The sequence below is a fragment of the Poecile atricapillus genome, chromosome 4 (genome assembly GCF_030490865.1).
Source record: "Poecile atricapillus isolate bPoeAtr1 chromosome 4, bPoeAtr1.hap1, whole genome shotgun sequence".
Taxonomy (NCBI): domain Eukaryota; kingdom Metazoa; phylum Chordata; class Aves; order Passeriformes; family Paridae; genus Poecile; species Poecile atricapillus.
Window position 1 is genome coordinate 45,039,681 of NC_081252.1, and position 13,494 is coordinate 45,053,174.

The 13,494-nt window shown below is 36.7% G+C and overlaps 1 long non-coding RNA gene across 2 annotated transcripts; it reads left to right on the top strand.

Moving 5' to 3' along the window:
• The first annotated feature begins 11 nt into the window (after positions 1-11).
• On the top strand, positions 12-12,308 carry LOC131578414 (uncharacterized). 2 transcript variants are annotated; one of them, XR_009277487.1, is made up of 3 exons: positions 12-137; positions 3,451-3,575; positions 12,228-12,308. It is a non-coding gene; the product is annotated as an uncharacterized LOC131578414 (long non-coding RNA). The 2 variants fall into 2 exon arrangements; XR_009277486.1 differs by lacking the exon at positions 12,228-12,308 and adding an exon at positions 3,680-3,967.
• The last annotated feature ends 1,186 nt before the right edge of the window (positions 12,309-13,494 follow it).

A 13,494-nucleotide genomic window follows, 5' to 3' on the forward strand; every position in this document is an offset into this window, starting at 1 on the left:
CCGAGCCCCCGCGGCCAGCGGCGGTGGGGCCGCGCCCACAGCCAGCCGGGCCCGGGGCTGCAAAGCACCGTGTGAACGCGGCCAGGGAAGCGACTCGGATGCGCCAAAATTGACAGGGAACTGTATAAGCGCTCAGGGTAAATAATCGTCCTTACTGAGGAAATAGCCATTAGGGATAAATATTATACAATAGTCACCTGGTTTTCTAGCAATAAGTCCCCACTCATTCACTAGCTCATTCACGAGCTAACCCCTGACATCACAATTCCTAGTGTTCATAAACGCATTGGTTGATCTTAAAGGGTTAATGGTTGCTGCTTGTTACTTGATTTCCAAAGATTGTGCACGGCAATCACCATGTAAACCAATTTTATTCTATTTAGAATAACATTTTTTTTTTCATTTCATTTAGAAGTAGGAAGAAAAGGAGACATTTGTGAGCAATTTAAAACTGCTCATAAAATGTTCTGCTGTTCGAAACTCGTATCTCAACTGCCTAGAGAGTCAGGAATATAAGCTAGAGAGCACAAGCAGCATCCTTCAGCCTACAGTACTCAAAAAGTCATTTAGAAGCATTAAATATATCTAAGCAAGCATACTGGATGTCATACACAGGAGTTCAGAGCACTGGTCAGAACTTCCCAGTTGTTAGCAGGGATTAACTTAATACATATATGAAATAATGGCCTTTTTTTGTTCAGTTATGATTTTCTAGGGCTACAGCAGAATTTTCACTTCTGAATACAACTTGTAGACAAAGCTCTGTTGCTCCAAGTGAATTTGCTGCTCTCAGGATTCAAGGGCAGTGGTGTCACAGTGGAGTCCTGGGCAGAGAACTAAGGTCCACTTGGGTGGATTTTACGCATTTCCTCCCTCAGGATCTTTAGCCTCTTTTCCTCGTCTAAGTTTCTCTGAAAGTCAATACTAAGCTCTGTGAAAGTGAGGTGGGAGGGGCTCACAAGGAAACAAGTAAATTTTGTTTAGATTTCTGAGGTGTTGGAGGTGAAACATTCCAGTATATTTAAACAGGTGTTTCAACATGAAAGCTAATTTAGTCTTGTTTATTTGTCTCTTAGCCTTCTTTAAAAAGATGGGTGGATGTCCACGTCTCTAAAACTGCAGCTGGGGCTAAGGGTCTGTTCTAGCATCCGGTGAAAGTACTCCCTGCTCCTGTGACTCGAACACATACTTTTGGTGCCAGGACTACTGTTCAACAGTACTTTTTGATCAAAAAGGGATGGTCTGCTGATTCGGCAACCCAATCCTGAAGCTTTTGCCTGGAAAACATTAAACTACTGAAGTAATTATTTACATACTAAGTATTAAAACAAAACCAGCCTGCATTACAAGAACACTATTTCACCATGATTGGTTTACTAACTTTTTTTTTGTTAATGAGCAACATGAGACAGACTGCACATCCGGTCTCTTTCTTTTTCATGCATTGATACAGTCACTGACTTTAAAACAAAAAATTAAAAATGCTCTTCAGTAAGGGAAGACACAAACAGGTTTTCTATCTCTTTATTGCACTAAGTGTGGTTACTATCACAATACTCTCCACAGATAGGCTAAAATAGCTTTTGGAAACATAGAGGCCATGAGTTTTTAAACCATATGTTACAGCATGGAAAGATTTCAGGATGTTTGTCCATATTTCTGTATCTGTACATACCCAGCACCTGAAAGCACAGTGGAAGTATATCCATTAAAATGTTTTTGAATTTTTTTTTTAAAAATAATAACCTGTTTTCAAGTCCATAATTCAATATTTAGGGATCTAGAACTCATTCTGTAATGCAAGCACACTTTTATCCAGAAAAGGCTGATGGAGTTTTTCCTGTGGTATCTTATAGGACTTTACAATATACACGTACATGCAACCTTTCCTTCTCTGCAGTTTCATAAGTGATTAGGCAGAAATTAGAAGAGGCTTAACCCAAGTGCAGATTATGGCTCCAATTCAGCAAACAATTAAAGCACAAACTGTGAGAAGCTAATTTAAGTTTACCTAAAAGGTCCTCACAAGTCCTAGAAGCAGTTTCTGATGCATGCAGCATCATAACATTTCTTCTGGTAAAACCCACTAAAATCATAATGTTAAAGAATGTGAACTGGACCTGCGGTGAAGCTGTGAGACTGAATAACCTCTGGTAGTCCCCCCAGGCTCAGTTACACTGATATCAGTGTGTTTCTAGGAAAGCTCCAGAACCAGGCAGCTGAAATAGTGGCTGCTAGCATGCTCCCCTTACATAAAAATTTAAGTGCAAGGCATAGAAGTCATACTGACCCTACAATGAGTATTTAAGTGCTTAAAGATAACCACTTGCCTGCTGTATTAGAACAGAGCTGAAAATAGAACACATCATTTGGTATCTTTGCTCAAATCCTACTCCCACGTTAATTCAAATGAGCTTCCTGATCTCACTTGTAGTACCTGGAGAACAGTTGCTCATACCAGAGCAATAAGAGCTGGAAGAAAACCGGTATTCACCAATTCTTCGGTAGAACATAGCTAACAGTCTTCAGTTGGGGGACAGAAATAACATTATTCTCAGCCTTATCTATAGATTCTTCTATTAGCATATCATTTACCACTGTAGTTTACCCTGTCTTGCTATTTTCCTTCACAAGCTGGTTTCCAGCTTCTCCATACAATATAAAACATATCTCCATTAAAGCAACATTTAACTCTTAAATCAACTCAAGAACTGTGATTTGCATACAATTAATTAAAAATAATCCATTTATGAATAATTAATTTGTGTTCTAACACTGTTTTAAAAGCATGAGCAGTAACAAATATTAAAAGGCATTGTTACTCTTGGACAGGAAATATCAAAAGAGCAGATCCTAACTTAAGAAGTAATTACTGTATTAAAATCATCATTTTATTTATTGCATGGCATTAAAATTATTCCTACATATATTAACTAGCCCAGTGTAAAACACCTAGTGTTCAGCCATCCTGAATATCATTAAAAATTCCTGATCTTTCTGACCCTCATTCAATTTCTGTAATCACTTGATGATATATTGAAATGAAAAAGACTTATGAAAGCAAATTGGACTGTTATAATCATAAAGAAATCATCATCTATCAAATGTTTCAAATTTTAAAAGACTGTTTTTTTTTTTTTCAATATTGTTCGGTCAACTTGCTTGACTGCAAAGCAGTAGATAAACACAATGAATATTTGTATGTGAGCATGCTGAAGCACAGAGCAATTAATATTGTTTTTCCAAGGTTCCAGCTGATAACAAGCCTATGAAAAAAAGCACTGCTACCCGATTCCCAAGACGTTACTATAACTAAATGCCTGAGACACAACCTGTAGATGAGTAAACTGGAATTTAAAGAGTTAATTTTATCTAAGGTCAAACTTGGTTTTGGCTCCTCCAGCTACTGAACACTGAGTACAACTCTAATTATTGGCTTTGTATTTTCAGGTTCTCACCAGTAACAACTCTGATGAATTTTCTGTACCGTGTATTCAGTCAGATAATTGGCAAAGATGCTGACAGAGAATTCTATCTAGACTGAATGGAGCAATGAGTGGATTTAAGTATTTAAGGTATGTCATGCATTTAAATAAAAAAGTCACAAGAGCATTGCAGAAACATCTTCTAGTGTATTGGGGAAATTCTTATCACAATAAATATATTCTTTTATTCACAGTTACCCTTTGAGACGCATTCCTTATCACATGAGTACAGCCATAAAACAGGAGAGAAGAGAGAAGTAACTCTGATTTTTTTTGTAAAAACAAATATTTAAAAATTTTAAAAGAAAACCCTGAAGCCCTTTTGTAATTAATGAGATGAAAGAGTCTTAACCTAATAAGACTAGATCCCTCATGTTTTATACCAGGGTTAAAAATGCTACAGAATTCCTGGAGCAGTTTCCACACTATTTCCTATCTTTCATTTAGTATTTTACTTTCTGATATAATTTAGTAAAAAGGCAACAGTGAAGATATAACTGTCTAAAATACAAAATATTACAGAAATTAAATTAAGCTGCTTTTTTAGCCATTTGGACATGCAGTTTTGGATTATTTTCTGCTGCATTTTAAGTAAGATAAAAAAGAATACAAAATAAACCCATTATTTTTCTTTTCCGTTTGCTTGGCTATGAAATTTGGTTAGTTAATGTATTATATAAGTTAAAAAGTTATACATATATACATATGTATATACTATAACACATATATATAACTATGTTTTCACTTATCCCAAGAAAAAAAATCTCAAATTTTATGGTGTATTAAGCAGATTTTAAATCAGAAGAACTATAATATGGGTAAATATTCCACTTTCAGATCTTTAAGATGGTATTTAAGAGAAGAAATATGAACTTGAGTTCAAAAATACTTAATGTTCAAGATTCTCCCAAAAATGAATGCTTAAACATGCAGTTTTAAGAGAAAATAGCAAACCTTCAAAACAAAACTAACACACAGAAAGGAAGTGTCTTAAAGTTATACTCAGAGTTTTGGAAATAACACCAAGAGGTCAACTGTGACCTAAAGCAAAACAAAAATTGAGAAACTGCTACTGAAATGCACTGTGCTTTCAAAGAATGCCAAGGATATTGTCAAGACAATTAATAGTTTAGTCAATTTGTACTTGAAAGTTTTCCAGTCCTGATTGTGCCATGTACTGACAGTTCAATTAAATAACTACATTAATTCACAGCCTTAAGAAAGAGCTCAGATTAAGTTCTGGAGAACACCCCAGGCCACCTAGTTTCCAGAAACCAAAAAAAAAAAAAAAAAAGCAAGTTTTGCCTCTGTTACTGTGAACATCAAATGCTAGTCTCAGCATAGAGGCCTGAATTTCTGACAGTGCTAGAAATTTTTCGCTTCCCACTGTATTAGAAAACCAAACTTGGCAGCATATATGAAGTCTTATTGCATATTTTACACTTGTGTAGAAAAGTATAAATTTGAGATTGATAGCTACATAATGAAAAGGAACTGTTTTCCCATCTTTTCTCCAAGAGTAGGGCAAACAGAATTCTTAAGTGAAAATTTTATTAACTTCTCAATAAAAGGTTCCTCACATATCGCAATTTATAGAGGAAGCATAATGAACAAATATCCAGGACAAAGGTTATTCCCCTGGCTTAGACACCAACAGCCAGCTCCTCTACGCTAAAAATTTGTGAGTATTTCTCAAACCTCACTTTTAGATATTTAGGAAGATAAGCTGTCAGTCTCCAAACCTTCTCTTTCCTCCATTTTTGATACATAAATCTGAAACTTTTACCTACTCCTCTATTGTTATCCTTCATCACCTTCTCCTTACCTAAAGCCTAAAGCCAAATCCCTGGGCTATTGCCACTGTCTTGCTGAATTGCACCTTCTCCACTGCCATCACTTAAATCACTGCTTCAGCTTTTTAACTCCTTGAGAGCAGCTGCCAGAAAGCCTCAGGTCCTTGTATTTCCAATTTGTTGTCCCTTCATTTCAAAAGCTTGCTTCACACCACTTCACGGGCTGTTCCTTCATAGTCTAGTGATTAGGATATGCATTCCTCTTCTCCATTTTGACAAACAATTCTTAACATCTAATCACTACATTTATACAATATCAATTGTGAGAAATGGTAAAAAAAATGGCAGGAAGTAGAATTTGTGAGTGAAAAAATGGGGCAACGATATTGATTTTCACATGCTACCCACAATTCTTGCAAATGTTTTGCAAGAGCCTTTTACAATTTACCTAGACTTCCTCATGAATCCTACCTCAGGCCTGCTTAGCACAAAGACCTAAACTAACAAGAATCACTTCAAACTGTTCTATTTCTGTACAATTTGGACTATCTAGAGATAGCTGAGTCATTGCTAATAATGAGGGTGGGGAGTTGTTATTATTTCTTCAAAAAAAAGAGATTTGTTTGTCCGTATCTATATTATTTTTTTTTCTTAAAGCCTCAATCTCTTTCAGCCACCTGCATTTTCTTGTATTTTTCTATCTCTTGCACAACTACCCAATAAACAATAAGTATGCTTCTTAGTATACTTCTGACCAATATAATTTTGTTCAACCTGACATAAGAAAAACAAAGAAATTAAGGAACAAAATCAACCCCGAATGATCCCTTTCCAACTCCCACACCCATTACTTTCAACATCGCACAATGCTGAGAATCAGCTTACTAAAAATAGAGAGCACTTCCCTAGACATGACCATACTTGTGGCTCTCATCTCAAAAGAGTTGTTCTTGCCTGATTAGATTGGCTTATTAAGTGATAGAGAGCATGTTGGGCTAGTCCAATCTGTCTCTGACTCTCCTCAGAGCTAACCAGAGAACATTTAAAGATCTGCCCTTCATTACAGTGAGACTCCACACACCCTGAATGCAGCATTTTCTTACCTTCACAGTCCCCCTGAAAAAATTACTATTTAAAACCTAAGCTCAAACATATCTGAAAGAAATGCCAGTAGTTATGGTATTTGAGATAGCAGTAAGATTTGGAAAGAGCAGATGAATGGGAACATCAGCAGCAAATAAGTACAATAAAGGTAGAAAACCATATTTATCCAAGCTCTTTGAAGAGAGGAAATTTTAAATAAACTTGGAAAGGGGACTTAAATTTTATCAATTCTGAGAACTTGGCAGCATCTCTCTATGCCAGATGAGGTCACAAATCAATCTCAAACACTTCTGACAAAGTATAAATACCATAGGAGGGTATGTCTAAGTCACACTAACATGTCTGGCTGGCATAACTACAATAGCAGGGTTGATAAGGTAGCAACCAGCTTATCCACAGCATTCTTTTCATGAAGAGGTCATTTCTTCTTTTGTGCTAGGAAGTGAAACAATGCCAAAGCATTCCAGAATTGCTTAAACAAATAGCAGCATCTACCTCCACTTAGAGGTCAACAGTTTGTACTTTTTTGGTAGCTTATTTATTTTCTCTAGAGTATAACATAACATATTAGGAACTTTAGCAGACCACCTGCCAGATATATCCTTTATTCTAGGAAGTGAATCAGCTTTTTTTGTTACAGTACTTCTGGATTACAATTGCCTTCTCGTTTGGTTTATGGCTTGGCTTCTTAAAATTAATTTAACATTCACTTCCTCCTTTTAGCCTGAAGTGACTTTCAACTCTCTTAAGTTTTGGTCTTGAACAATGTTCAAGCAATAGGTATAAAATTACAAAACATGACTATATGAAAATGTCTTCTGCCAGTTTTCCATCAGGTACCTCACTTACATTAAGAGTTTATCACAGAAACCTCATCTGGACTTTGCACTAGAGAGGGGAAGGGTGAAATATTCAAGTGGGAATGTGATCCTTTTCCTCTATGCAGTGCTGGTGAGGCCACCCATGCAGAGATGCAGTATTTTGTGTCTGATTCTGAGCTTCCCTGTAGCCACTGACACACTGGAGACTCCAGCAAAGGGACACACAGCGGAGGAAGAAAGCCATCCCTCCCAGTAGGAACAGCCAAGAGACCTGGGACTGTTTAGCCCAGTGAAAGCTGGGAGAGGATTGGCGGAGGGCAGGGGCCAGCATCTCTACTTGCACACACCAAAGGAGGCTGTGTACATTGACTGCAGGCTGCATGCAGTGGTATCCAGGATTAGAGACAATGGGCACAAGCTGAAATAAAGAAAACTCTGTCTCTACATCAGAAAACATTTGTTTAATGTAAGGGTGACTGAGCACTGCCACAAGCTGGCCGGTGGGTGTTGTGATCTCTGTTACAGAAGATATTCAAAATCCTTCTGTATATCAACCTGGACAATTGACTCTAGATGGTCTTGCTAAAGCAGGGGGGTTGGGCCAGGCCATCTCCAGAGGTCCCTTCCAACCTCAACCATTCTGTGATACAAGAAAAACCAGTTGTCCAAGTTTTCATTTTTCAATTACTAATACTTATTATTTTCTGGCACAAAAAAATAGATATTTGTTTTTCTGCAAATAGAATCAGACTCAGATCAGCAGAAACACAAAAAGTAGTATCAGAATCTCTGATATAAGAATGGTTGGATACTACAGACTCCTAGCATTTAACTTTAAGGAAGCAGCAGTGGAGAGTTTGCTCAGCATCCCTTTCTGAAACAAGCTGCAGATTTAATGTGGGAGGAAAAGAACCACTGTATATAAACAAGAGGAAAGAAAACAAGAGACTCAAACATATTCAAGATTTAGAAGCTCACAACACTGATTTTGTTTCCATAGCAACTAATATACTTGAAAGCAGGGAAAAAACAGGGTGAGGATTTTAAAGGACAGCACCACATACAGATTAAAAGCAGATACTGCCCACCCACTGATAATCTGACGTTTGGACTGATGAAATCAGGCAGTTTATAACAAGAAGTATCACTTGTTAAGAGAGTCAAGATCCAATGAAACCACCCCACTAACAAAATTAGAGTGAAAGAATAAAAACAGCACAGTGAAACACTCCTGGTACTTGACAGCCTACCTTCCAACTCTTTAGCAGCTAAAAACAAGATGAACAGTACACTACCAGTTAATAAAGTTGTGCCTTGGGCACTCACCATTCACTGTCAAAGGTGGTGTCCAATGTTATTTCCCTCTGTAGTCACAATAAATGATGTATGTGACTCCAAGGAAATATAGGACAAAGTAGATAAGAAGAAGCATACGTTGCACTAAGTTGAATCAGATGACTCAATTGGTTTGCAATGTTTATGTTTTTATAGCTTCTTGCCCATGCAGTTGATGGCATTGGTATAATTACCCTTTCCATAAAAAAAAAAAATACAAGCAAAGAAGAGAATTTATACTTTTTGAGCATAGGGAAGACAGTGCCAGTTCTAGAAATAATATGTAGTAGTGGAAAAATGCTTGGTAATAAAGGTAATAAACTATAATTCTGCTGGATCAAGGCCTTAACTGGTCTTTTTCACACCAAATACTAACAAAATGCATAAGACCCCTGAAAGAGTAAACCCCTGTATACAATTCTTCCATTTATCACCATTTCTGAGAAATAAAATAGCATAAGCTTGTAACGTAGGTGCTATCTATGCTCCATAAATGACTTTTGCACCAATGGCAGAAAAGCCTTATGAACAGTATATTTCTATACTACATCAGGCTACATCTGATATATAGCACAACTTCAGAATTTTCAACCACATAAAAGTTACTTGGGAGGCAAAATGCAATTTCAAGCTAATTAGCCACATTGCATAGCTGTATGCAGTTTTATAGTCACACGTGTCCAGGGAAACAAACCAAAGGAATTCCGAATCACAAGTGCCAGACTCCTACCCTTTGTAAGTGACTGTTCAGGAGTAGGATCGCAAAGACATTCTTGCTTATCGTAAAAAGGGAACGTCATGGAAAGATCAGCCTGAGGTTTCAGAAGGGTGCTAACAGCACACTTGGGATCTTCAGAGGTATGCAGTTAACATCTATGAAATGAATCAGTTCAGCATACTATTTTCAAATACTTGGTTTGGTGTAATAATAATTTTCAAGTGTTCTGCCAATAATCAACAGGTAAAGTCAACATCTATCCAAGACCACTTCAGTTGATTTGTTCCTCATCTGGAATTTTTTTCAAGTACCTTATCTTTGTAGAGATCAGTATCCTAACATCCATACAAGAGTTAGAATACATAACCAAACAAAACCTACAGTAGTTTCCCAGACTGATCTATTTCAATATTCAAATTATGCAGAAAGTTCTGGCACTGGATGGCTAAAATTTACTTTTGTTATTAGAACAAAATAAGGAAAAAGCTTGATTTTTTTTTTTTTTTCCACCACAGTGGTAAAAAGGATGTAGGTGGGGACAATAATTGACACTAATTATTTGTAGGAAAGGTCAGGGTTACCTTTTACCAACACTCTGAGGCAGCTGATTATCTGTCACATCTCTGGAACACAGTCACGAATTTGTCAGTGACTAAAGGACAAACAGGCCTTGGCCAGCAATCAAACTTGGCAACGTTCAACAACACAGCACAGCAGATGTCTTTTTAAAATAGGTAAATTGTAAGGCACTAGATAGTGTAACGCTAGATATCGGTAATGCTGAAAAAACGTCGATAAAGGCTACTGTTTAAGCACTTAATAGGTGACTTGGCAGTATGAGCTTCTCAGCATTTGAAGAGCTAAAAAGAACAACTATATCACAAAATTCCAACTCAGTTTTGAACTCCCTCAGAAAGTCTTCAGTTTCTACAGGACATGTAATTTAATTTGTTTGATACATTAACACCATTTTGAGCAAAAACTGCACATAAAAGTTATAAGACAGATATGTCAAGATACCTGGAAAATAAAGACTAGATTGGGTAGTTTAAAAACATATATTACCTCAGAAATTTTGAGAAAATTTTCAATACCCCTTTAAAAGTTGAAAATTATCATACTGTATTATAATTATTATTGTTGCCGAAAAATCCAACCAGAGATCTGATACATATTGCTCGATAACTGATTTTTTACTGGGATACTCACTACTCCAAGAAAAAGTTGTTTGTTATTTAGTATGTCCCTGGAGAAGTTTACTGTGCATTAAGTGAAATGAAAATTCCACCACTGAGATCCTCTTACTGGCTTTTCAGAAAGTGGAGTTTACAGGGATGAGGCAGTTCATTCCCAAGTAGCATTGCCTCAAATTTTAATCTCAGAGCTGTAAGAATGGAAGAAATCCATATGCCCATATACTCCTACTTAGCAAGTTTGCTTTTACAAACAAAATCCCTAAATGTAATAGATTCAGTGAGACTTCACTGTGTGCAATTTTGGATATATACATTATAATAGCAAAAAACCCTTGCTTTGCAGTGATTACCAGTCTTAAACTTAATTATTTTTTTTTTTTAATATAAAGAGTTAATTTACAGTTATGCAGTTCTGCAGCAGCCAGTTTAAATGCCAACAGCTGTGGCTTTTGCCTACATGTACATACATTCAGCAGTCAAACAATGCTGAGAGACTGCAGTGCAGAATCCTGACACCACCACTCTTCCTGATGCTGACGAATGCTATATCCAGAGGATTATAACACCTATCTGGGCATTTCCAATTCTCTGAAATTCTTTAAGTAATACTACAAATTTCATGCCAAAGCAGCAGTTCTGGGGAAAATTTCTGATTTCCTCAGATGTTTCAGGGTGACGTTTCTAAGAATGGATTTTGATAGGGAAAGAAATTGATCACTTGGGCTCTTCAGATAACAGTAGTTTTGATTAGTAAGAATTTAGACTAGCAAAACAGGGAGAAAAATAGTTATGCAGACTAGTGCTGGTGCATAGCAGTTGTCATCTTTCTTTCCTTTCTTGACCAAGTACACTGCAGAATTGTGCTGTTCAAGCTTCAGAAACCACACTGAATCCCAGCTCCTGGTTTTGCAGAAGTTAGTAAGCAGTAGTTTGCAACATGATACTCCCCAAGGGAAACACCAAAATTTTTCTTAGTTCTCCTCAGCAGAGACACAAGGTTATTTGTGAATCAATCCAAACCATTCTGAAGCACAAGTGTTAATAACTGCAATAAGCAAACTGAAAAAACCCCTGCCCTGCCTTTAATTTAAAACTGGCCACCTTTAGCTGACAGCACTTTGCTTAGCGTAAGCCATAGGACTCTCATGCTTATTGGATAGAGTAACTACTTTTAATTCCAGTGCAACAACACTACAACTTAAAAGCAGAAAGGTTAACAAATCTTTCTGACTGACTGCAGGGCAGTGGCCCAGCATGACACTACTGTTTTGTGACAGGCCTATAAATTTATCCATAACTCATTACAAATGTAATGTTTTCATCTGGTTTCTACTGAATATATCTGAACAAGGAGAATGTTATTACGTTTTCTCAAGGGGTGACAAAACTGGACAAGAAATATGAAAATCCTAGTATCCTTTCTGAATAGCTAATCTTTTATTTAGGGATTGAAAGATGTCTCAGTGCCAAAGATTAATAGAAAAACCTGACTTAGAATTGAGAAATGACGATCAGGATGAGGGTGCAAGGTTTCTATAGCTTGTCTGGAACTCTAAAGCCAGCTGGTTTTCATGCAATTCACCAGAGTCAGGCTAATCCTAGTAATACTCAATTTACAAAACTATAATTTACCAAAATAAGGGTTTCACTAAATGCAAAAATGTATGTGTCTACAACATACTTATAGATATCCAATGTCTCAAACTCAATTTTAACATTCATTCTGCCATTTTTGTGTTTAGCTAGCTAATATTAAAACATCTCAACTTTTCTAGAGCTAAAGATTTTCAGTGACTTCAAAATGCCTGAAGCTGAAGAAAATCTAAACAATGTTAGAACAATGAGGAAGCTCTTCATGGTGAGATACCTGATTTTCACTGTCACTGTCTTTAGTCCTGGTCAAGGCCTTAATTGATTGGCCCAGTTGCTTTCCTCTAAACCATCACTGCTTCCAGTGGCAGCTTTTTGAATTTTAACTTCCTGCTTGAAAACTTTGATATACAGTTATACAGAACCTGACTTCATATTCAACTTGACTAAAGCAAATAGTCAGGAACACACAGGAGAAGTCTTACTGCATTTTGGTGTGAAAAGGAATTCCAAATAAGTTCCCTCTTTTTAATGAGTTACCAGAAAACTTAATGACTTGTCACTTTCTCCTTCTCCAGTGGCATATATTTTAAATAGTGAAACTCTGAATATACTATTACATTTACAAATACCAACTGGGTTTTTTTTTTCATTGGCCAAGGTCAAAATTGAGGAAATGTTCAAACTTCTAAGTGAAACAAGAGCCCAGAGTTTTGAAAATGTATGAGGAGACAGAACTGGTATTTCTAGTGTACCAGTCCAAAATGAAACAGTATTCCATTCCCCAGTTAGGAGCACATAACCAACTTGCATTTGCTCAGTTGACTGTAAGGTGCAATCCTAGTTCCAATTCCACTGTGCAAATCCTCACACTACTGGGTTCTGGCTCTAAATTCAAGGATACAGAAGAAAAAGATAGGGCATGCTCTCTGTCCACCTCTAGCCTGTACAAGTCCTTTATCCATACACAGAAAACAAAAACATTTATTTTGTGCACCTTGTGACAGCATTCCATAGCAGGGAAGGAGAGAGGCATCACATGATGAAGGATGCAAATATATTAGAAAATCAGATTCAAGAACAATGAATATTTTATTGCCTATGGAATGAGTCATGGGATTTGAATAAGGACAAATCTCAGTTGTCAGTTTACACACTTTCTTGTTAGACAATTCCTTTTAAGACCTGTAGTATCAAGAAAAGAAGTGGCAGTGAGTCAGTTTTACAACACAACAAAACAAAATAATTTCAGTTTCATCCATTCAATACAGTTTTGTAGATTGCAATGAAAAACACCTTTCACAGCCAACTGTTTTCAGTGTTTCTGTACTGGAACCTTACCTACAGCTTATTATTAATACAAGAATTTGAGGTTTACCTTGAGATACATTTGAAGTTTCTGTTCTGACAGTAATCATGGAGTCCCCAAAGAAAATGTAGGTGGAACCAATT